General features: G+C 52.7%; 1 protein-coding gene across 2 annotated transcripts in view; it reads right to left on the bottom strand.

The window, feature by feature from the left end:
- Positions 1 to 21,391, bottom strand: part of FTO (fat mass and obesity associated) — a 282,063-nt gene that overhangs the window by 1,364 nt on the left and 259,308 nt on the right. The gene's annotated exons all lie outside the window — the stretch shown is intronic.

Below are 21,391 nucleotides of genomic sequence, written 5' to 3'. Positions count from 1 at the left end.
GAAATTGAATTTACTGCCTGGAAACGTCCGAGGGCAGATTACACAATGGGCCAGGCCGGGACTGACTCTGGGGGTCCCGCTGCCCCGTGTGCAGAGCAGGCCCGCCCAGGAGAGCTGGGCTTATGGGGAGCTATGCAAATAGAGGTTAGCATTCATTTCTGCTGATGAGGACGTGGGGAACCGCTACCAAATTAAATTAAGAGGCGAGCAGCAGCTACTCCCCAAGGAGGACCCTTAAATCACGGTTCTTATGAAGTGGATTATTCATCGGTGGTCGGGGAATTAATTAGCGTCGGAGGCAGGAGTTGGGGCGGCGGCCACCCCGCACCCTGGGGGGCAGCGGGCCCGCGGATGTGACGTGGGTCTGGCCCAGGCCCCTGTGGCTTTAGCTTTGTTCATCTGGGAGAGAACAGAGGACCAGAGAGAAGGAAATGCAAGCTGCAATCAAGAAGGAACAATTGCACCCTGGCTGGTGTTGCTCAGTGGGTAGAGCATTGGCCTGCGGACTGAAGGGTCCCGGGTCCCATTCCGGTCAAGGGCATGTATGTCAGTTGCAGGCTCGATCCCCGGCCTTGGTCGGAGCTCGTGTGGGACGCAACTAATCGATGTGTCTTTCTCATCTCTCCCTCTTTCTCTCTCTCTCTCTCCCCCCCTTCTTCCCTCCCTTCCACTCTGTCTAAAACTCAATGGAAAAATATCCTCAGTGAGGATTAACAACAACAAGAATAAACAATTTATACTTTCGGGCCACATGGCGGTGACAGCGGGTTCCCAGAAAAGAAACACGGGTGCTCCCCGACTTAGGAGGGGCCGACGTCCCGTCAAACCCATCATGATCGAAAACACTGTAAGTGGAAAACACCTGGGATCTACCTAACCTACCGAACGCCCTAGCTCAGCCTGGCCCACCTTAGCTCAGAACACGGCCATGAGCCCCCAGCTGGGCAGGGTCCTCCAACACAAAGCCTACTGTGTTGGAGGGCCGGACTATAGTTTAAAAAAAAACTGTGAACAAATTCCTATGCACACGGCACATATCTTATTTTGAAGTAAAAAAACAAAACAGGAACAAATACAATATTTGTATTTGCATGTGGCCTGCGGGCCGTAGTCTGAGGACCCCTGGCCTGCTGCATCACCAAGTGCTGACTAGCTCCTGTAGTGATTTTCATACGCATCGCTTTTGCACCATCATAACAACAACAACAACAAAAAAATCAGAGGTCAAGCCATCGTAAGTTGGGGACCATCCACTCTATGAGTTCTTCCCCCCCACCCCATGCTCTCTAAACCAATTAAGAAGTGGCCAGGCCACCATTTGTCTTTTGCGTGGGACTGACCACGAAGAGATCGAAGAACGGACCTATTTCCAAGCCTGATGGGAGGGAAGGTTCCTGACTCCGAGATGCCTCCTTCTCTGGGGCATTATCAACGGGGAGGGGGTTCCCCCCGGGAACACATACTTCCGCTGAACACCTACTCTCCTGTGTGCTTAATGGCGGGGCCGGCATCGCGGGCACTCCGCCGCCACACATGACACACAGCCGCCCATACATCTCCCGCACCGCGCCGGCTGATAATGGCGTCTGTTAACACGCGCTAAGTACTATTATGTAGCACATCACTTCATAAATAATAAGATTAGCTGACCCCGGGGCCCCGAGAAGAGTCGCGTGTGTAAATGTTCTCATTATTTATTTAAAGCAAGAATTAAAGCAACAGAAGCTGCGTCGGACAATCCTCTTAGCATAAATATTAAACTGTTTGCACCGATAAGCCCCGCGCGGCACCGGGAACGGAGGGTGCGTTCTGCAGACGCCTGTGCGGGAGTGGGTGTGGGAGACGGTGCCACTCGCCGCCGCGGTCCCCGGGGCGCCTCTCCCCAGGGCCAGAGACGGTCTCTAAGTCACATGAAAGCGATGGGAGGAAATTAATACTCGAGGGGAGCCGAGGCTAATTACAGAGGAGCCTGGCAGGGCTGTTTAAATGGCGCTTTCTTCGCTGCCTGGGAACCAGAGAGGGATGTGCAATGATGCTCACTCAGAGAGGGATGCCCAGTGATGCTCACTCAGAGAGCATTGCTCAATAGGAAGTTACTCCAAACGGAGCACCTCCTCCCGCAGCGGGAAAATGGTGGGCGCACACAGTAACCCAGTTGGCAGATCAGCCGGCTGGATGAGGGCTGACCCACCTAGAATATCAGGAGGTTTGCAGACAGTCGATAGGGGTGCTTTCTCACCTGTCAATGGGTTCTGCCCCTCCCCTGGAGAAAGTGCGAGAGATTTCACAGCCTGCTGCAGAGGTCTGCGGAGGCCGCGGTGCACACGCCTCCCCAGCCCACAGGCTGCGATGGGCCGGCCATGCTCCCCCACGCGTGGAGCCTTCCCGCCCCCCCTGCCGAGTGGATGCGGATGGTCTCCTTGCCAAACCAGAATGCGGACAGAGTGCAGCGTAGGCTGAGCTCGTCTGGGTGTGAAAGCGTGGAACACTGGCTTAGGCTTTGGGCTCAAATAACGTTCCTACTTGGGACAAATTACCCAGGAAACGAGAGCGTGCCGGTGTCGTCCACACAGACCTTCGCGTGACAGTAAGCCAGTGTGATTGGCCAGGACGAGAGGACCTTTCTAGAGAGAGGGACACACTGTGCCCAGGGTTCCCGAGGAGAGCAGATCATTCCAAACCCGGCTAAACAGCAAGCAAGTCATAGGTCCCCCTTTCCACCTTGTCCTCTCACCTCCCATCTTAAAGGAAAACCTTCCTTTTAATGCTTCGGGTTAGCGAATAAACGTGAATCTACTCGGGAGCCCTGTTCCTTTCCTGAAGCAAAGGAAAAATAATGTAGACTCATGCTCTTTCCATTCAAAGAACTTGATAAGTCACCCCCTGGGCCCCCACCCTACAAACTCTCACTGCTTAGGAATGGTTCTCCCTGAAGGATCGACCTAGTGACGTAACGGGAAACGGTTGACAGGTGTCCTGTGGGTGGCCCCTGTGCAGACTGCCTGGAGAGTCCCCTCCCCCACACAGGTGTCACTCCCGGGGGCCGCCGCCCTCGGATCTCCCCCGGGGCCACACTTAGATCCGGCTGACCAGGGCCGCGGCTACATTAGTGGACACTGGCCGCCCTGCCGGGATTAACCACTTTAGCTGAAGTGTGTGTTAATTAGGGGTATGCAAGCCGTCGATACGAGGTTAATGCAGAGGTCAAGGGAGACACTCCTTCCCTCCTTGCATCACTTCACAGACGGGGTGACGAACGCCGGGCTCCGTGGTTCTGAATCGATAGGTTTTATAGTAATGCTTTGGCCATCGATTTTAAGAAAACACATACGGTCTTCCTCCTCGTCCCTAAATATTGCCGCAAATAAAGGACAGGTAACATCCCCATCACTCTCGAGGGGGCCATGAAGGACGGTGTCAGGAGCAATGGGTCCCGCTACAAGATTCGTCGGGGGGTGTGTGTGTCAGGGGGGAAGCAAGCTTTAAAAAAAAGTACAAAGAAACTAGACCTTGATGGAGAATTATTACAAGCACGGGCCACTGAGGAGACAAGAGGAATGAACCCCTAAGAGGGAGTTCCTTCAGGGAAGGGAGAGAGCAACGCTTGATGAGAAGGACAGCGACATTTTGTGCGCTGTTTAAACGCCCCCAAGGGTCTTAGCACACGACACAGGTTCATTCGGTTCTCACCATAACCCGAGAGAGACGGGAGGGGGGTCTCGGATCCCAGTTCGGGGTGAGGGCTGCCTCCCCCACGGTCAATCCTTGGGAAGTGGGAGAGAGGGCGGGGCCAGACCCTGGGCATCTGAATGGCTGCCCTGCCCCCAGACCCCCCCCCCATTTCCGGGGAGTCCCATTTGGTCTCAAATGGGCCCTGTCCCTGCCGACGTAGCTCCTTTGGCCAAGTTAGATCTTCAGGAGATTCCAAACCACGTCGGGGAAAACAGGAAAGCTTTTTATTTCCCTTCACATTTCTACAAAGACTATGATTATAGCCAACGACGGATGACTCGTTTTCTTACATAAGCATCTAGAGCAGCGGTTCTCAACAGGGGTCGCCTAAGACCATCGGAAAACACATATACAATTACATATTGTTGTTGTGATGAATCACTATGCTTTCATTATGTTCAATCTGTAACAGTGAAATGGGGGGTCCCCACAACACGAAGAACTGTGTTAAAAGGTCGCGGCATTAGGAAGGTTGAGAACCGCTGGCCTAGAGTCTATAGGAATAAGAGATACACGTTCATCTTTTACGAACATAAACTGCCCCGGCTGGTGTGAGTCTGGGCATCCTGTCCCCCACAGCAATTCCGATGGTGGAAGGGGAGGATGTTTCACATCACGTGGCAGCTAATTCCCGACAGCACCTCCATCTCGGCAAAGGCCAGCCTTAGGTTGGCTCTCACAAAGGATCCGGCCCACAGCACAGGCCTCCGGAGCCCTCCCCGCCCCGCCCCCCCATCAGGGCCCCCCCAGGCTCGTGGAGCCACTTAATACGTGAGAGCGCTTGGCCCTCCGCTGGGGTGTAGGTCCGGGAGGTGGGGGGCTGAGAACGGTCGTAGCCCCGGGCTGGGTTCATTTGTCGGCCCGTCGGTTCCATAATGAGGGCGATGAATGGGCCACGTTGAGGGCCGCGCCTTTAGGAGCTGCTGACCTCTGATCTCTGGTCACAGGATAGGGTCACCTGAAACCTGCCTGCCTTCTCCCTGGCCGGCTGACAATGTAAAGGTCAAGTAGGCCCGGCGAGTCTCGGCGAGGAGTCTGCGGCAGCTCGGACGGGCGCTTTCGGCGCGGCCGGGTTGGGTTCCCCGGCTCACAAAGCTATGGAACCACGGCCGAAACGGGCTGGACAAAAGATATACGATTTCAAAGCGGTCTAGGGTAACGTTCCTTGCCAGGGAATAGAATGAGCTCATTATTTTTAAAGGGCAACAATGAAAACAAACACTTTGGAGGAAAATGTATTCCGCCCGTGCCTCGGCCGCTGGGAGGGGAGGCGGGCCGGCGTGGGGCTTAATGAGCGATATGGATGCTGTACCTGCGACAGGGCAGACGGTCCAATTTGATGCAATTACTGGAACCAAATCCCCACCGGGTAATGGCGAGACCTCCTCTCGGCCACAGAATACGGCCTCTCCGCAGTCCTCTGTCAGCACGGCACCCCACAAAGGAGCGTGATGGACAAAAGATAACCCCTCCCAAACCCCAGGACTTCCTTGTTGCCTGAAACTTAAGTCAGGTTCGCAGGAGACGGTCTCAGACTTCAGAAGGATTCCAGAATAACTTAACCATCCGAAATTCAAGGCAGCTGTGGTTGTTTTGTTTTTTTTTTTTAGATGCACCATCGTGTTATTTAAAAACATTTCTTCTTACAAAAAAGACTTTAGATTTTAAAAAATAATTTTTATTGATTTTAGAGAGGAAGGGAGAGAGAAACCTCAATGATGAGAGAGAATCGTTGACTGGCTGCTGCCTGCACGCCCCACACTGGGGATCGAGCCCACGGCCCACACAAACCTGTGACCTCCTGGTTCGTAGGTCGATGCTCAATCACTGAGCCACGCCGGCCGGGCTGGAGATTTCAATATTTGACCGTTTGGTTCAATGCCACTTACTCAGACTCAGGTAGTGGGAGTCACGTCGGTAATGCACAGTCGTGGAAATGAGAGGGAAGAGGCCACACCACTGGCTTCCAGGAACTTCGTTACCCGTGGAAGGAGCAGGTGTCACGGAGAAATCCCATGAACACCTAGACTAGAGCCTGTTTTCTACAAAGGATTTTCTCCCGTAAAGTCAACCACTGACAGACAGACAGACAGACAGACTGCCACGCAGCGTCACCCACTCCCGCTCCTGAGGGATGAGCAAAGGGCCAGCTGCTCTCATACTGGAATGCTCCCGGGAGTTGTGAGCTGGGAGATAAATCTGAGTTGATATCAGCCTTTCCCCTCAGCCCCCATCTGCTCAACTGACAGTCTCTTCCCACTGTACTGCTGTTTTTATTTTTTTTATTTTTTATTTTTTAAAAATATATTTTATTGATTTTTTACAGAGAGGAAGGGAGAGAGATAGAAAGTCAGAAACATCGATGAGAGAGAAACATCGACCAGCTGCCTCCTGCACATCTCCCACTGGGGATGTGCCCGCAACCCAGGTACATGCCCTTGACCGGAATCGAACCTGGGACCTTTCAGTCCACAGGCCGACGCTCTATCCACTGAGCCAAACCGGTTTGGGCTGTACTGCTGTTTTTAGAAATACTTCCGTGTGCTCTGCTTAACTGTTTTTTTAAAAATATTTTTTTATGTATTTCTGAGAGAGGAAGGGAGAGGGTGAGACAGAAACATCAAGGAGAAACATCAGTATGGATCGGCTGCCTCCTGCACGCCCCCTGCTGGGGATTGAGCCCACAACACGGGCATGTGCCCTGACTGGGAATCCAACCAGAGACCTCTTGGTGCCCGAGTGGACGCCCAACCCCTGAGCTGCTGACCAGCCGGCCGGGCTGCTTACCTGGCTTTTGGACGCCGAGGAAATCTCCCAAGTTCATCTGAACCTTCTCCAGAGCGGGAGGCTGCTGGGCCTTTGTTTCTCTCCTCCTCTGGGAGCACGTTTGCTCACACAGTGGGAAACTCAGGGCAGCCCCGTCCCAAAGGCGGGGAAGTCCACATTCAGAATCGGGGCCAAAATGAAATGCCCGTTTGTCGAGGACATGCCGGCCTTCCGCTGAGTGCAAGCCGTGCACCGATTTCAAAGCTGAGTAGAAGTCAAGGTTCCGCACGTCCCCGGCATCTGCCCGGTCCCTGCCCCTGATTCCGGGACCTTCTCTCCTTCCTGTGTCCTGCTGGTCACTTGGCTCCTGTCCTGCTGGCTCCTCCTCGAACAGGCAGAGAGCAGAGAGCACTCTCAGGCATCGGCGTCTCCGTGTCTTTCACCTGGAACGCTTTTCCCCTGGTCTATCCCCGTGGCTTCTCCCCATCCTTCCGGTCACCGCTTCCCCACGATCCAATCCCTGAGGCCTCCCTCCAGTAAGATAACAGCATAGGCCCGGCCGGCGTGGCTCAGTGGTGGAGCCTCAACCTATGAACCAGGAGGTCACGGTTTGATTCCCGGTCAGGGCACATGCCCAGGTTGCGTGCTCGATACCCAGTAGGGGGCATGCAGGAGGCAGCTGATCAATGACTCTCTCTCATCATGGATGTTTCTATCTCCCTCTCCCTTCCTCTCTGAAATCAATTAAAACATATTTTAAAAAATAAAATAAAACGGGAACCTACGGAAGGGCTGTGTAGGGAGCGAAAGCCTCGAACGTTTCCAAGAATGAGGTCATTCGAGAAGGTGAACTTCTAAGCTCAACCGACAAGGGTCTCGGGGGGTGAAGCAGACACATCCTCCTGAAGGCTCTCCCCTGCCCGGCGGCCACGCCCCAGGGGCTGAGAGGAGGGAAGGCTCTGATCCTGGTCGCTGGTGCCTTTGACTCTGGCCCCCTTGGCGCTGGGAGAGAAGAGACGAAAGCACTCCAGGCCTCACTGGGCTCCCGAGTTCACCTGATGGGTATCATTCTGCACGGCTCAGCTGCCAGGCAATGGACGCTGCTCCTTTTCTTCTCGGGGCCGTGGGTTCCGCTGGGGAGGGTGGGTAATCCTAGACGCTGAGAGCCACGGCCGGCCGGCCGGGCGGGCGGGCCCCTGGGTCAGTGCCGGCCTCGTGTCTAAGATGACTTGGTCTGAAAGGCTTTTTTAAAAACTGCACTTTGCTAGATCGCAGACCCAGTTCTGCCGCCCTCCCACGGAAGTCCAGGCGAGCCGCTAGCGATGTAGCCCGTGGACAAAGCCCGTCGGTGCCCTGGACGGGAGGGACACGTTGCTAGAGAGACGCCTTAGGGTTGCCGCACGACCTCCAAACTGCGGGTTAACTGGCGGGTTTATCCATTAATCATCGCACGGACAGCTTTCCCATCTCTGAGGACAGCTCCGGGTGAGAGGCAAGCCGTTATCCGTTCACTGCTTACAGTGCGTACCCCCGGCCCTCCCCGGGCTGGTACAAAGACTCAGGCTTCGGGGCTCGGGAAGCTTGGGCCTGTCCTTCCCTCGCTGTCTGGGGTGATTCCCATCCTCCCAGCACCAGCGTTTGCTCGTGGGGTGACCTTGGGGAGGGCCCTGAAGGGGCACTGTGCCCCTGTCATGCGGAGGCAGCCCCAGAGCCCAGGTTCCATCCAGGAAACATGCAGCATGCGCCAGCACCGGCCGCCTGGTCTTGGAGCCGTTGGCCCAGGAAGAAGGCTTCTTCCTTCGAGAAAAAATGAGCGAGGCTGCGTCCTCGCCGCGTGCCAGGGAGAGGCGCAGACTCGAGTGTCCATCTGTGCAGGGAAAGCACCCTGGGCCCCTCGGTGGATCCCAGCTGCCTTCTCATTCGCCAAAACTCAGGCGGCCACCAGGAACGAAAGGACGACGGAGGCATCTGGGAACGAGAGGCCTGAGGCAGGTCACCTTCCGGCCTGTTTTATTCTACTTCCTTGTTCAGAGACGTTCACAGTAGAGAATCTACCAGCGATTTGTATTATCTCCCACAATGTGGCATGTAGGCTGTTTCCAGTTTTTCAAATCGTGAACAGTTATGCACGATGTCATTATCTATGTGGGACTGAGGTGGTTCCAGTCACTGGTTTTACAGCCTGCTGGCATTTCCACATACAGCGTTGAGAGGGTTTACACTGACCCGATAGCTCAAAGTACTTCTTTAGTGTGTAATTCTAACGAGCCACGTCTCCCTTCTGAGGGTAAGGACAGAAACAGCCAGGAGACACGGGCATCCTGCGTGCCCCACGAATAAGCAGACGCTCCCAATGCCTGTGAGTTCCATGTTGGGGGTGGAGTGGGGTGGGGCGGGGCGGGGGATGGTGAGCAGCTGTCGGAAACGCCCACGTAAAGCTTGTGATGCAACAACACGGTTATGGCGAGTTTCTTGTGACACAGACTCCGTTATACCGAAGGTCAGACCGTGTCACCTGAGCTGTGACCGCCTGTCGGGGAAGCCCCACCCCTATGCTGGCTTCCTCCTATGTGGCCCCTGCATGTTCTCTGTTTGCCCTCCCTGCTAAGACTCGTTTTTTAGAGAGGCGTCCCTGATGATGTTAGTGAAGGTTTTCCAGGTAGGGCAAGCATGCACGGATGGTCTTAATCACCACGTCTCGGCCTCTTGCACATGTAATAGAAGGAGGCAGGAAACTCTTCGAAAGGATCCGAAAAGGTTGCCAGAAGGGCTGAGGGGCAAGCCCCGTGAAAAGTGTCACTGGGGATCTCCGACACTCTCCTCCCTAAAGACGGAGTGGACAGGGGCCCAGACGCCCCCCAATCCCCTGGGGGTGAGTGGGAGAACGAAGGCGCCTCTACCGTCTGATCTATGAGCAGAAGCACAGAGCGGACACGCCCAGTGTCAAGTAAAGATGCCGGAACGTTTTTTAAAATCACACTAATTACTGTTCGGTTTGGGGAACAACTCCACATTGGGTGTTGTCAAGTAGAGAGAGAGGTTCTGCATCGGTGAAAACCGAGAACTGAGGACGGCGCCTGCATGGAATGACGCTCCGGAGTGCGGGAAGCAAGGTCTGAGATGGGGGGTGAGAGGTCAAGGAGGACTTTGCCAAGTTTAAAATTTCCTATCTGTGCCAAACTTGTGTGATTCACGGTAGGTAATGATACTAACTGATGGTGAAGGAAACAACATACTTTAGCTGGGGATGGGGCTCCGTCCTCCCAGAATATAACTGCTTTCAGTCCTAATGTTTTTGGCTACCAGTCAGAACTCTGGGAACTCGGTGATTAGTGCATTCTCGGCTCCGGCAACACAGCACTTAGACGCCACGTGGGTAAGACAATTCTTCTGCACCTCGGGGTGAGTTTATAACTTACCAACACCGTAAAGGTAGGGTCACCCGAGGCCCGGAGGAGGAGAAGGGGGTTCTTTCTCACCTTCACCAATTTCCCATCATCCCCCGAAACCCAAGGCTGGCAGGGGAGGAGCGACAATAAGAGGATGAACACCTGAGCTTTGTAAAACGTCTCATCTACGCGTCTCTTAAGCTGTCCAAGCAACCAAGATGCAAAGTGGACACAGATGTTTTTCTACCAAAAAGGCTCTCGGGAATGGTGTCGGCTACTCAGGGTTGCTCTCTAAGGAGCTGCACCAGCCCTTCTCCCTGTCCACCGTCACAGCCCCCGGCACGTTTCTCTGCCCTCTGGGCACACAGGCTCCCACAGGGCCTGGCCACCCAGCCTGGGTCCCCAGCGGGCACTGAGGACGGGAACGCGGGGTGTCGGACTGAGCTCAGCTCTGGGGTCCGTGCCCAGCAGGCCTGGAAGAGCTTATACTGAAGCAGGCCGTGAGAAGGACATTTTCTTTATAATTTTTTTTCTTTTTTTTTTACTGATTTCAGAGAGGAAGGGAGAGGGAGAGAGAAAGAGAGAGAAAGATCAATGATGAGAGAGAACCACTGACCGCTGCTTCCTGAACACCCCACACTGGGGATCGAGCCCGCAACCCTGTGTACATGCCCTTGACCAGAATCAAACCCGGGGCTCTTCAGACCCCAGGCCGATGCTCTAGACACAAACCAGCTAGGGTAAGAATGCATTTTCTTCCCCAGCTGGCTCTATTTTTTTTAGCTTTTAGGGGGAGAGCAGGCTCCTGGAACGCCTCAGAGATGCCGAGGGTCTTGGGAACACGAGGTCCCCCCCTCCGGTTCGCCACCCTCCCCTAATAAGCTTTGCTTTTAGGCACCTTGGTTGCGAAAGGCATTTAACCTTAATTCCATTTGACTTCAATTGTGTCCAAATTACTGTAAAAAGGAAGAAGACAACAAGCTGTAAATATGAGGAGAGACAGAAAATCATTGAGAATCCTGCCTTTATGAATATTTGATGAAGAAAGGTTAGATCCATGGCTGCTAAATTATAAGAAATTATGTCCATCAGGTGACTCTGTCAGCCAAGGTTAATACAGATGGGCCGGGACTTAGTTGGGATGACAATGCAGATTAAAAAAGATCTGTCCCATCCTCCCTGCAATTAGTTTCTTTCTCTCCCATTATTAGTGAAATAGGGTTGATCGTTAGGATTATGGCGAAATTACTGCTCGGTGAAATCGTTCTGTTGTGCAGGCCGGCGTTGCGTTTTCACAATAAATTTTTCATCTCTGCTCATCTCGCCCTTAATTGTGTGGTCACTGTGGGCAGGATCCAATTATTAACTCTTTTGATCCTGCCATGCCCTGGCCATGGAGTGCGCTGATTATAAGCGGGCTGCCTAGACGAGCCGGCCGTGTGCTGCGGCCGGATATGTGGGTCTCCTGCTTCATTTGGTGCGAGCAGAAAAATGGTCATTTTCTGCTCAAAGAACAGCTCCAGTCAAGCGTGAAATGGTATATAATTGTGGGGTAGGACTGTTCCCAGGTTAAAGAAACTCCTTGGGGCTCCCATTAGGAACCTCATCTCTCAGGTGTTTAGGATTCGTTTTTCACTTTAAAAATAAAAAATCTGAATGAGGCTCCACGTTCTGAGGTTGGAGGCCGTGCTGTCCTTGTTTTGCAAAAGGGATTAAAGGTGCCACCCTGCCTGCTCCGTACCAGGCGGAGAACGCGACGGGTGTCGAGCACGGTAACCTGGGATGCAGAATAGACGGACACACAGACCCACTGAGGGCAGAATTTACCCACATGGTAGCTGGGGTCTCCAAGGACACCTTCATGCCCTTTCTTTCTTTTTAATTATTTTTTTATTGATTTCAGAGAGGCAGGGAGGGGAGAGGCAGAAACATCAACGATGAGAGAGAACCATGGAATGGGCTGCCTCCTGCATGCTCCCTACTAGGGATCGAGCCCAGAACCCTGGGCATGTGCCCGGACCGGGAATCAAACCATGACTTCCCGGTTCATAGGTCGACGCTCAACCACTGAGCTACACGGGCCGGGCCCTTTAATCCCTTTCAACAAGGCTGAAGAACTCAGAGACTCAGGCCAGAGAGAGGGTGGGATGAGTAACAACCTAAAGCCGGCGGATCAGAGGGATCTGTTTCCGGCTATTCCAGACTGGGCGTGAAATGCGCAACGTACACACAGACTTCAAGGACGTGGGGCTGGGTTGTCCATCACCACTATCCTCCTTCTAGGTAACGCCTCGGCCCCGGCCTCAGGCCACCCTTCCCTGATACCTAACATGTCAGGAATCATAGACCTTTCATAAAGTTGCTTTGGATTTTTTTTTAAATGACGGATGGCTGATGGAATGTTTAACGATGGGTATGGGACAAGGAAAAGGGCACATAGGGTTTTTGCCATGGATGGCATGGGAAGGAGGGGAAGAGGAAGAGAATGGAGTGTACTCACAGCAGAAGACGAAATTAAAGGCCCGAGCAAAGCCAGCTCGGGTCCCAGGTGCCTGTGGGTGTCTGGAGGAAGGAAGCAGCCACGGTCCTGGGTGCCGGAGGGAAGCCGGTGCCAGCAGCTGGGGGAAGGAAGGCCTACTCTTGCACGAATCTCGTGCATCGGGCCTCTAGTATATTGTAAAAAAATAAAATAAAAATCTAAACATGTAAATGGAATACATGCGAAGACATCAAGAGACCCTAGAGGGCCGAAACCGGGTTGGCTCAGTGGATAGAGCGTCAGCCTGCGGACTGAGAGGTCCCGGGTTCGATTCCGGTTGGGGGCATGTACCTTGGTTGCAGGCACATACCCAGTGGGGGTGTGCAGGAGGCAGCTGATCGATGTTTCTCTCTCATCGATGTTTCTGACTCTCTATCTCTCTCCCTTCCTCTCTGTAAAAAAATCAATAAGATATATTTAAAAAAAAAAAAAGAGACCCTAGAGGCCTGATGCAGAAGTCAAGGTGTGTGTTTTCCAGTCCACAGTGGGGCTGGGAACGAGGGACGGCTGGGGAAATGGGCTCGGGCAGGGCTCCGTGTGACGGCCGAGAGGATGATCGGAGTGGCGTGCCTGTGGCCGCTGCAGCGAGGCAGCAGGGTCTGAGCGAGGTCCTCGGAGAGCTCCCCCCGCAGAAGCCTCGCTCTGCCCGCACTTAGGGCCATCCCAGGGCAGGAGCCTTAGCACACAGGGGAGCCTGCTGGGTTCTCAGGTCGACTGATCGATAGCACGGGCGGTCTTTCTGCCTAAAAGCATGGGGGAGCCATGAGAGAGGCACCGGAGGGGGCAGGACGTTGGCCAGCACATTACCTGGGACCTCTGGCTGCTGCATGGGGCTCTGGAGGCCCAGGGTGCTTCTTCCCAAGGCCTGGAATTTTCTGCCCCAGTGACTCGGAGCTGCTCGCATTGAGACCATGGCCTCCCTGATTAGGAACGGGCACAGGTGACCTCTGCGCGGGGCACAGACCCCGTCTCCCCAGCGCCGGCAACAGCAGCTCCGGGTGTGTGGGACCCCCTCTCCGCAGACCTCCGGCTCCCCCCACCCCTGCCCCGAGCTCTGTAAATCGCAGCTGTGTCTGCAACCTGGCTGGACCCAGTGGGATGCAAATGGCTTCTCTGTGTACCGGGAGGGCTCCTGAGGCCTGAGCCACCGAGGAGACCTGTCCCCTCTGTGTGACCTGCCCCTGGCGGCTGGCTCTCCACTCACAGAATTTAATGCTCCAGAAAGCAACCGGATTGCAGGGCGGAGGGTGACGCTGACTCGGAGAGACAAGGAGAGTACAGTGCTCATGTCCCCGGGGCCTGTAACGGAACATCGCCCGGGGCCACACGGAGCCCAGCTCATCGAACCCGCGCCGAACACGCTCTCGGGAGTCCGGGCAGCTCCCCCAAACCGCTCCTTTTGGTGTAGCAAGCGAGAGGCCAGCCCCCCAAATATCAGAAGGAAGCCTGCATCTAGAACGCATGTGCAGCCACTACAGACGGTCGAGGGAAGGGGACTCGGCACCCGCTGTGCGCCAGTTTGTCTATTTCATTGTCGTAACTCGCATGCAATCGTTTCAAGTTTTGGGGTTCGGGGTTCAATAACTCGGGCAAGGACACGGGGCCGGTCACAGGAGAGAATGGGACTCAAATCCAGGCCTGCGGGCTCCAACCCCCTTCCCAGGACTCTGCGTCCCATCCGGGCTGCCTCACTCCCAGCCACGGAGCACAGGACAGCTCGTCGAATGCAGTGGACGCCACACGTGAAATGTCCACCCCCGAGAAAGACTCCCAAAGCGCCGGGAAGAAGAAGGCTGGGCCGTGGCCGCGGGGGAAGGCACGCAGGCGGGATGTTTGCTCTGCTCTCGGGCAGGGGACGGGGGACAGGATATGGGGGTTTAAACACGGGTCTTGGATAGGGAACATGGGGGACTTACTAGGACACAGATCCCTGCATCCACGTCCGTCCCGACACCGGGCTCTCTGGCCACGGCAAGGCCAAAGCTCTCTACAGCGGATGGAGATGGCAGCCCGCCTGGCGGGGCCGTCACCATCTCGAGGACTGTTAAATGAACCCCCGGGGACAGTCTCCCTGCAGATAAAGAGCTTGCTTTCTCCTTGTGCCATCAAAGGGGCCCAGAAAACCTGAGGCTTTCGGCTTTCCAGACAACATAATGAGATCAGAGATTTTGCTTGCAAAGAAATTAACTTTCGGTTAATTAATGAAAGTAACCTTAAACAGTGGGCGTGCTGCCAAGGACTGGGAGGGACCCTGGGATACGGGGGGGAGGGCAGGGGCTGGGGAGGGGGGTGGATAATGGGCCGCTTTCAAGGGGCCCGGGCTCAGCCGCCCAGAGAAGAAATTTGATGAGGATGCTGCTTGTAAATTTGATCTCAAATTCTTGAGATGAACAAATAAAAGTCTTATCTGTAATAAAGTCTGCTGCAAATGCTTTCTTTTCGCCCATAATTTTCTGTTCCATTTAGAGAGAAGATTTAATTAGATGTTGGTGAAACACCAGTTATTTAATAATACCCTTAATAAAAATCTAATCTACGGAACATAGAAACCACGGTAACATAATCACAATTTCAAAAATACATTTCGGAGTGCCCGCTCCTTTATACCGGGAAGGAAATATAGGTACGGGACGTGTTGCCTTCAAGGATTGACTGAGAAAGCAAACCCAATGAAAACAGCAGCTACCACTCGGCCACCCTCTCTCCTTCTCATCGAGTTTGTCTTTAGACCAGTGGTTCTCAACCTTCTGGCCCTTTAAATACAGCTCCTCATGTTGTGACCCAACCATAAAATTATTTTCGTGGCTACTTCATAACTGTACTGTTGCTACTGTTATGAATCGTCCTGTAAATATCTGATCTGCAGGATGGTGTTAGGTGACCCCTGTGAAAGGGTCGTTCGACCGCCAAAGGGGTCGTGACCCAGGTTGAGAACCTCTGCTTTAGAGGTTTCCAAAATGGGGCCTTGAACCTGAGGGAAGGCGGGAGAAAGAACCCCTCCCACCGGATCAAGTTTTTAAACGGAAAATTGCTTATCATCAGAAACGGACGCTTAAGGATTCCTAACGTTGCATGAGAAACAATAGGGCCCTGACAACTGTGAAATCTAACCCCGATTTTTCCCTTGGAGACGATCGATCGGCAAACCCTGTACCAGAGACAGGGCTCTCCCCTAACCTCATGGGAGTACGGATCCGTCGGAGGAGCCGAATAAATTCACGGATCCCGCGTGACCCAGAGCGCAGAGGAAGACGATGTTAAGGGCGTTTTGAGTTGTTCTGACTCCTCCTCTTCTCACGTCTTCACCCAAGGCAGCTTTCGGGGACGGGGCTCCCCGAGCCCCAGCTCCACTCAGCATGGCGATTCTCTGAGGTCGCGTTTCCTACATACACGTTCGGTGTTGGTGGAGGTGCTGGTCCCCATGGCAGGCTCGCTCCTAAGGTTCCGGCCTCTTGAGCAAGATTCAGTGGAAATCTGCTCACCCAAAGGGGGTGAAACAGCCCTGGCCGGCTTGGCTCAGTGGATAGAGCGTCGGCCTGTGGACTGAAGAGTCCCGGGTTCGATTCCGGTCAAGGGCACAGGCCCGGGTTGCAGGCTCGATTCCTGGCCCTGGTCAGGGCAACGTGTGGGAAGCAACCAATCGATGTGTCGCACTCAGATGGATGTTTCTCTCTCTCTGTCTCTCCCTCTCCCCTCCACTCTCCCTAAAAATCAATGGAAAAATATCCTCGGGTGAGGATTAACAACAACAACAAAAGTGTAACAACGTGTGTGAAACACCCAGGCTTCCTAGAGGGAGCTGAGCAGTGCGGATGGAGCGTGTCACCCCTGACTCAACAGTCCAGACCGGGTTTCTCTGGGCCACGCCCCTTTGCTGAGTTCCCCTGCCCCTTCGTGATGTAGGGAGAATCCGATCGCAGCCATTTCTCCGATGAACAGAGCTGGGGCGGGGCAGGGGGGAGGGCGGGGTGTGTGTGTGTGTGTGTGTGTAACCCAGCTCAGGCCTCTTGGTGTAGCTGCGAGTCAGTCCCCGAAGTGCCGGCAGCTTGGCCACCGTGGCCCAGACCCCGAGCGCTGGCATCCGAGGGAGGCCTGAAAACAAAATTCGTCTCAGGAACAATGAGACCATCTGGACTTCTGAGTGACATCTCTGGATTCCTTTTGATTTTCTTGATCGATTCGTTGAAAATGATCGATGGAACACTAAAGAATACATTTCAACGTACTTTAAATCTTCAAATTCAGTCAAATATTTTATGGAGAAAGATAAAATGTTCCCCTAATAAATAAAAATGTTACCCAGAGTAGTTGGTAAAACGTTTCGCTGTTTTAAATCTTAAACAGTAATGTCAAGTGGTCCCACGGTTCGGTGGCTGAGGCATCCCTGCTGTTGTGTCTTTGTCTTAATCACCGTCCATCGCTGCTTATCTCCAAGCCGCAGTCTCAATGCAGGACGGCGTGGCACCGTCGTGGCTGAAGACACGGATTGCATGTGAAGAGAGGACAGCCGATTCCCTGTGGTCATGAACTTCCTCTGGAAATGAATAGGTGTGGTTCAGGGTATGCGTGCCAGTTGCTGACTGCATGCATGCAATGTTTACTAAAGGGTCTGTTACTATAATGTGTTCATTTGTAACATATATGTATATATACATATGCACATATATGTATATATGTGTATATATATATATGTAAACTTCAGGAGTAATTCAGAAATTATATAGAAATTAGACTAACAAAAGATTTTTTTAAAAATACATTTTTTATTGATTTCAGAGAGGAAAGGAGAGGGAGAGAGAGATAGGAACATCAATGATGACAGAGAATCATGGATCAGCTGCCTCCTGCACGCTCCCCACAGGGGATCGAGCCCGCAACTCGGGCATGTGCCCTGACCGGGAATCGAACTGTGATCTCCTCGTTCATAGGTTGACGCTCAACCACTGAGCCACACCGGCCAGGCCAACAGAAGATCTTTTTAGAGAGGTGTATTCTCCCACGGACACTGTTCAGAATGGACAGAGAATGGTGCTCAGGAAAAGCAGACGGACTCTTGTCGGTTTTATTATTGTTCTAAATCTATGGACAGTGGGCCCTTTAACGCCGGCACCTGGCAGGGACGGGGATTTGGGGTGGACGTGTCCCACTGCCCCACCTTGGTACGTCACATCACGGCCTAGCTCTTAACTCGATTTTGACTCTTTTATTGTCAAGACACCCTTGTCTGGTTTCCTGACCCCTTTGGTCCAGCACTTTGTATGAGTCTTTGATCTTCTCTTCCCAAATCCGTTCATCTGGACTCTTGATCCAACTGCCTACCATTGCGGCCTCCAGACCTGACTGGCATCTTCCTTCCGACACAGCTCTCAATACCCAACCCTCGCTGACCTGCGCCCTCACTCTGTGCCTTTCGCAGCTCCCCGTCCTTTGCCTTCGATGATTTCCCGGGATGCGAATGCCGCCTGCCTGACCCGGCGGGCTCTCCTTCCCATCTGGCTGAACAGGGCCGCGATCACAGGAGCCTCATGTTGCTGTGGGCGGCAGCGTGGTGGCTGGGGATGCGCCCTTGGCCTTGAGCAGGACGCACTGGTGATGCTGGAGAAACCGCCCAAGGGAAAGAATGAGCTGCACACGCAGCCAAGCTCACCCATGTTGAGGCCAAAGCAGGGGCCACTCACTCTGCAGGCGCCGGGCTTGGCCTGGGGTCTGCAGCTTTACTGGACTCCACGCTGGTCTACGGGGCTCCCACAGGCGGCTTCGGCCATCGTGATGTCCCTGTCCTAGGACATGTATTGCCCGGGAGCAGAATGTGTGGTCTTCAGTTCTCAGACGTCAATAAAACCAGCTGGCCGCGTGAGGGCTTTCTCCGGGGCAGTCTAATGCAGAGCCCTTATCTTAGCCAGGCACAACCGGAGCCTTCAACATCCCCGGAATCTGCAAATCAATCCGGGCCTTCAAGATCTTCTTTTTTTTTTGAGAGGCGCCTCAGGCAGCCTGGGGTTCCTTTATAGGTGATGATGATGATGGTGCTCATTCACTTTATCGGTTAATCACATGTGTCGATAACCACACGGGCCAGCGAAATGCTTCTGCTTTTGCTTAAAAACTCGACCGATTATTATATGAAACAAGAGCTCTCAGAGAGGGTGGTGGTGGTGCCCATCACTCTGGAAGCTCAAGACAGAGGTTCAATATTTAATTCTAAAGCCCGAGCATCCGATATTAACACGGTGCCCTGGCTCGTTTGCAGCGAGGAATAATAACCCCGGCCCTCCTCCCGGTCTCTAATGAAATAGCATGAAAGAGGCACTTCCAGGTGGGCCAGGCCGGGCTAAATAAGGATCGCATCCTGTTTATTTAGCCCTTCGCATCTGACAAAGTCAGGATTCAATCACACGCGGGCCTTGACTCCTCATGGTAATTTATATGCATGTAATCTAGACACTGCATATATGTGTTCATATCTACATGTGTGTACACGTATATGCATAAACGCACCATATATGTGCACATGAAATGCACAGAACATGGTTTCAAGGGGGAGGGTTTAGATCGCTGTGTTCGAAGCGCAGCATTCCAATGGTTTTCTGTTCTTCTTTCCCGTTCCTGCCCGCTGTGTGCAGTGCGGATGCTGCCCACTTCTGCGTAGCTGTTCTGTGGGCCTAGGACGCCGCTTCACAAAACCGGGGCCGCCTCCCGGGGCTTTAAAACGCGCCCCCTTTATTCTCGCGGAGAGGAGAGAGGCAGGTTAATGTCTACTGATGGGTGGGGGGTGGGAGGGGAGGATGAGGAGGGATGGGGGGAATCTGGCTTCACACGGCAGACAAGTGGGATTTGGAATGAGCGGTTTAATATGCATTTCATGCGACCCTTTTCTATTCCCCTCCAATATATTATTCCAAGTACTTAACTAAAAACAACAAGAAGCCAAGAATCTGCTGGCCTGCATTTAAGAAACCATGTTGCATCCGGGAGAGACGCAGGAGAGAAAGCAGCTTCGTTTCTTCTAAGATGTTCACTTAGGACACGTCACAAAAAGACACCCGAGCCCGTGAGGACCAGAAGCGAGCGGCAGCATCACCTTTCATCAGAAGAGAGGCAGTCTTATTAGGATGTCACGCATTGTTAAACGGGCAGAGTCCCTCTGTATATTCCAATTAGTGCAACCATTTACTGGCACGGACACTGCAGAGAAAACCATCTTCTTAAAAAAGAAAAAAAAAACCCCACACAAACAAAACAGTCCTTCCCGCTGGGAGCGAATCCTTTGTTTGACAATTCAGAGAATGTTATTTAGAGATTTTAATTGCTCAGTTGATCTGTGGCCGGATCGCAATGATCAAAACAATACCGTTATTGGGTTTGGGTTTTTTTTTTGACAACTGTAATAAAATGCCGTTATAACGCGCCCCTTTATTCTCCCGGAGAGGAGAGAGGCAGGTTAATGTCTGTTGACTCCTCGGTCTTATTACCGGCAGAGAGCTCTGCCTTTGCGAAATTTCCCGCTTTCTAGTTACCTAACAAACATCCATCAGCAGGAGGTGCAGCTAAAGATAGAAAGATTAAGCTTTGTCACTCAAATGATAATTAAAAAGAGTCTTTTAAACACACTGTAAATACACACGAGCCATCATAAAGCCATCACCACCCGGCCGGGGGCTCAGCGCCTGCATCCCAGCGGATGGATTTCCAGGCCCAGGGATATTGATGTTAAGTCCTGCTTGTCTGGGAAAATTAGACACCCGAGCCCGTGAGGACCAGAAGCGAGCGGCAGCATCACCTTTCATCAGAAGAGAGGCAGTCTTATTAGGATGTCACGCATTGTTAAACGGGCAGAGTCCCTCTGTATATTCCAATTAGTGCAACCATTTACTGGCACGGACACTGCAGAGAAAACCATCTTCTTAAAAAAGAAAAAAAAAAAACCCACACAAACAAAACAGTCCTTCCCGTTGGGAGCGAATCCTTTGTTTGACAATTCCGAGAATGTTATTTAGAGATTTTAATTGCTCAGTTGATCTGTGGCCGGATCGCAATGATCAAAACAATACCGTTATTGGGTTTGGGTTTTTTTTTTGACAACTGTAATAAAATGCCGGTGGTGTCCCGGGAGGGTTACCGCGAGCTGGATTGACGCTGTCAGATTCTTTCTCATATCTCTCTTTTAGCGGAGGCCGAGTGGCCATTTTTCTTTTAAAAGTACATTAATGACATGGCCATCAGTAGCAGATATTACAAACAGAACTCAGTGTCTACATGTAAAATCCAACCTGGTGATCTAGAACAATGGAATTTGATTACCCACGGAAAGGGGCCACAATTCCTAATTAAAAAGAAAAAAAAATCTGCCGATCAGTGAGAAAAAGCCAACCATCCCGATAAAAGCGGGCAAGAGACATGGACAAATATTTCACCAGAGAAACAGAAATAGGCATTTCCCTGTAAGAAAATACTCCCACCTCCCCAGCAATCAAAAGAATGAAAATGAAATCAGGAAGATACTATCTTCCTACTCGACCAAATTGGAACAGTTCACATGCGCGCGCGCGCACACGCACACGCGCACACACACACGCACACAAACACACACGCTCTTTCCAGGGCTGCGAAGGCGGAGGGCAGCAGGCACGTGCCCACAGACGGCTGGGGGACCCACTATGATTGGTTCAGCCTTCGGGAAGAACATTTTGGCATGCGTGTCAGAGGCCTTAAAAATGCGCATACGCTTTAACCCGGCGATCCCGTTGTCTCAGAGGCTGTCCGACGGGGATGCACACACATTTTTCAGACCCGGACAGTCACCCCAGCGTGTTACATACGGAAAAAAGAGGCAATGACCTAGATGTGAGACACTAGGAGGAAAGTTAAATAAATACGGCCTATCGATAGACGGGAATTCTCTTTCTATGAACAATCGTGTTCCAGGGAATACCGAAAGCTATGAAAAACTGCTCATGTCATGATG

The sequence above is a fragment of the Myotis davidii genome, unplaced genomic scaffold (genome assembly GCF_000327345.1).
Source record: "Myotis davidii unplaced genomic scaffold, ASM32734v1 scaffold328, whole genome shotgun sequence".
Classification (NCBI taxonomy): Eukaryota; Metazoa; Chordata; class Mammalia; order Chiroptera; family Vespertilionidae; genus Myotis; species Myotis davidii.
This window is presented reverse-complemented; position numbering and strand designations above follow the sequence as displayed.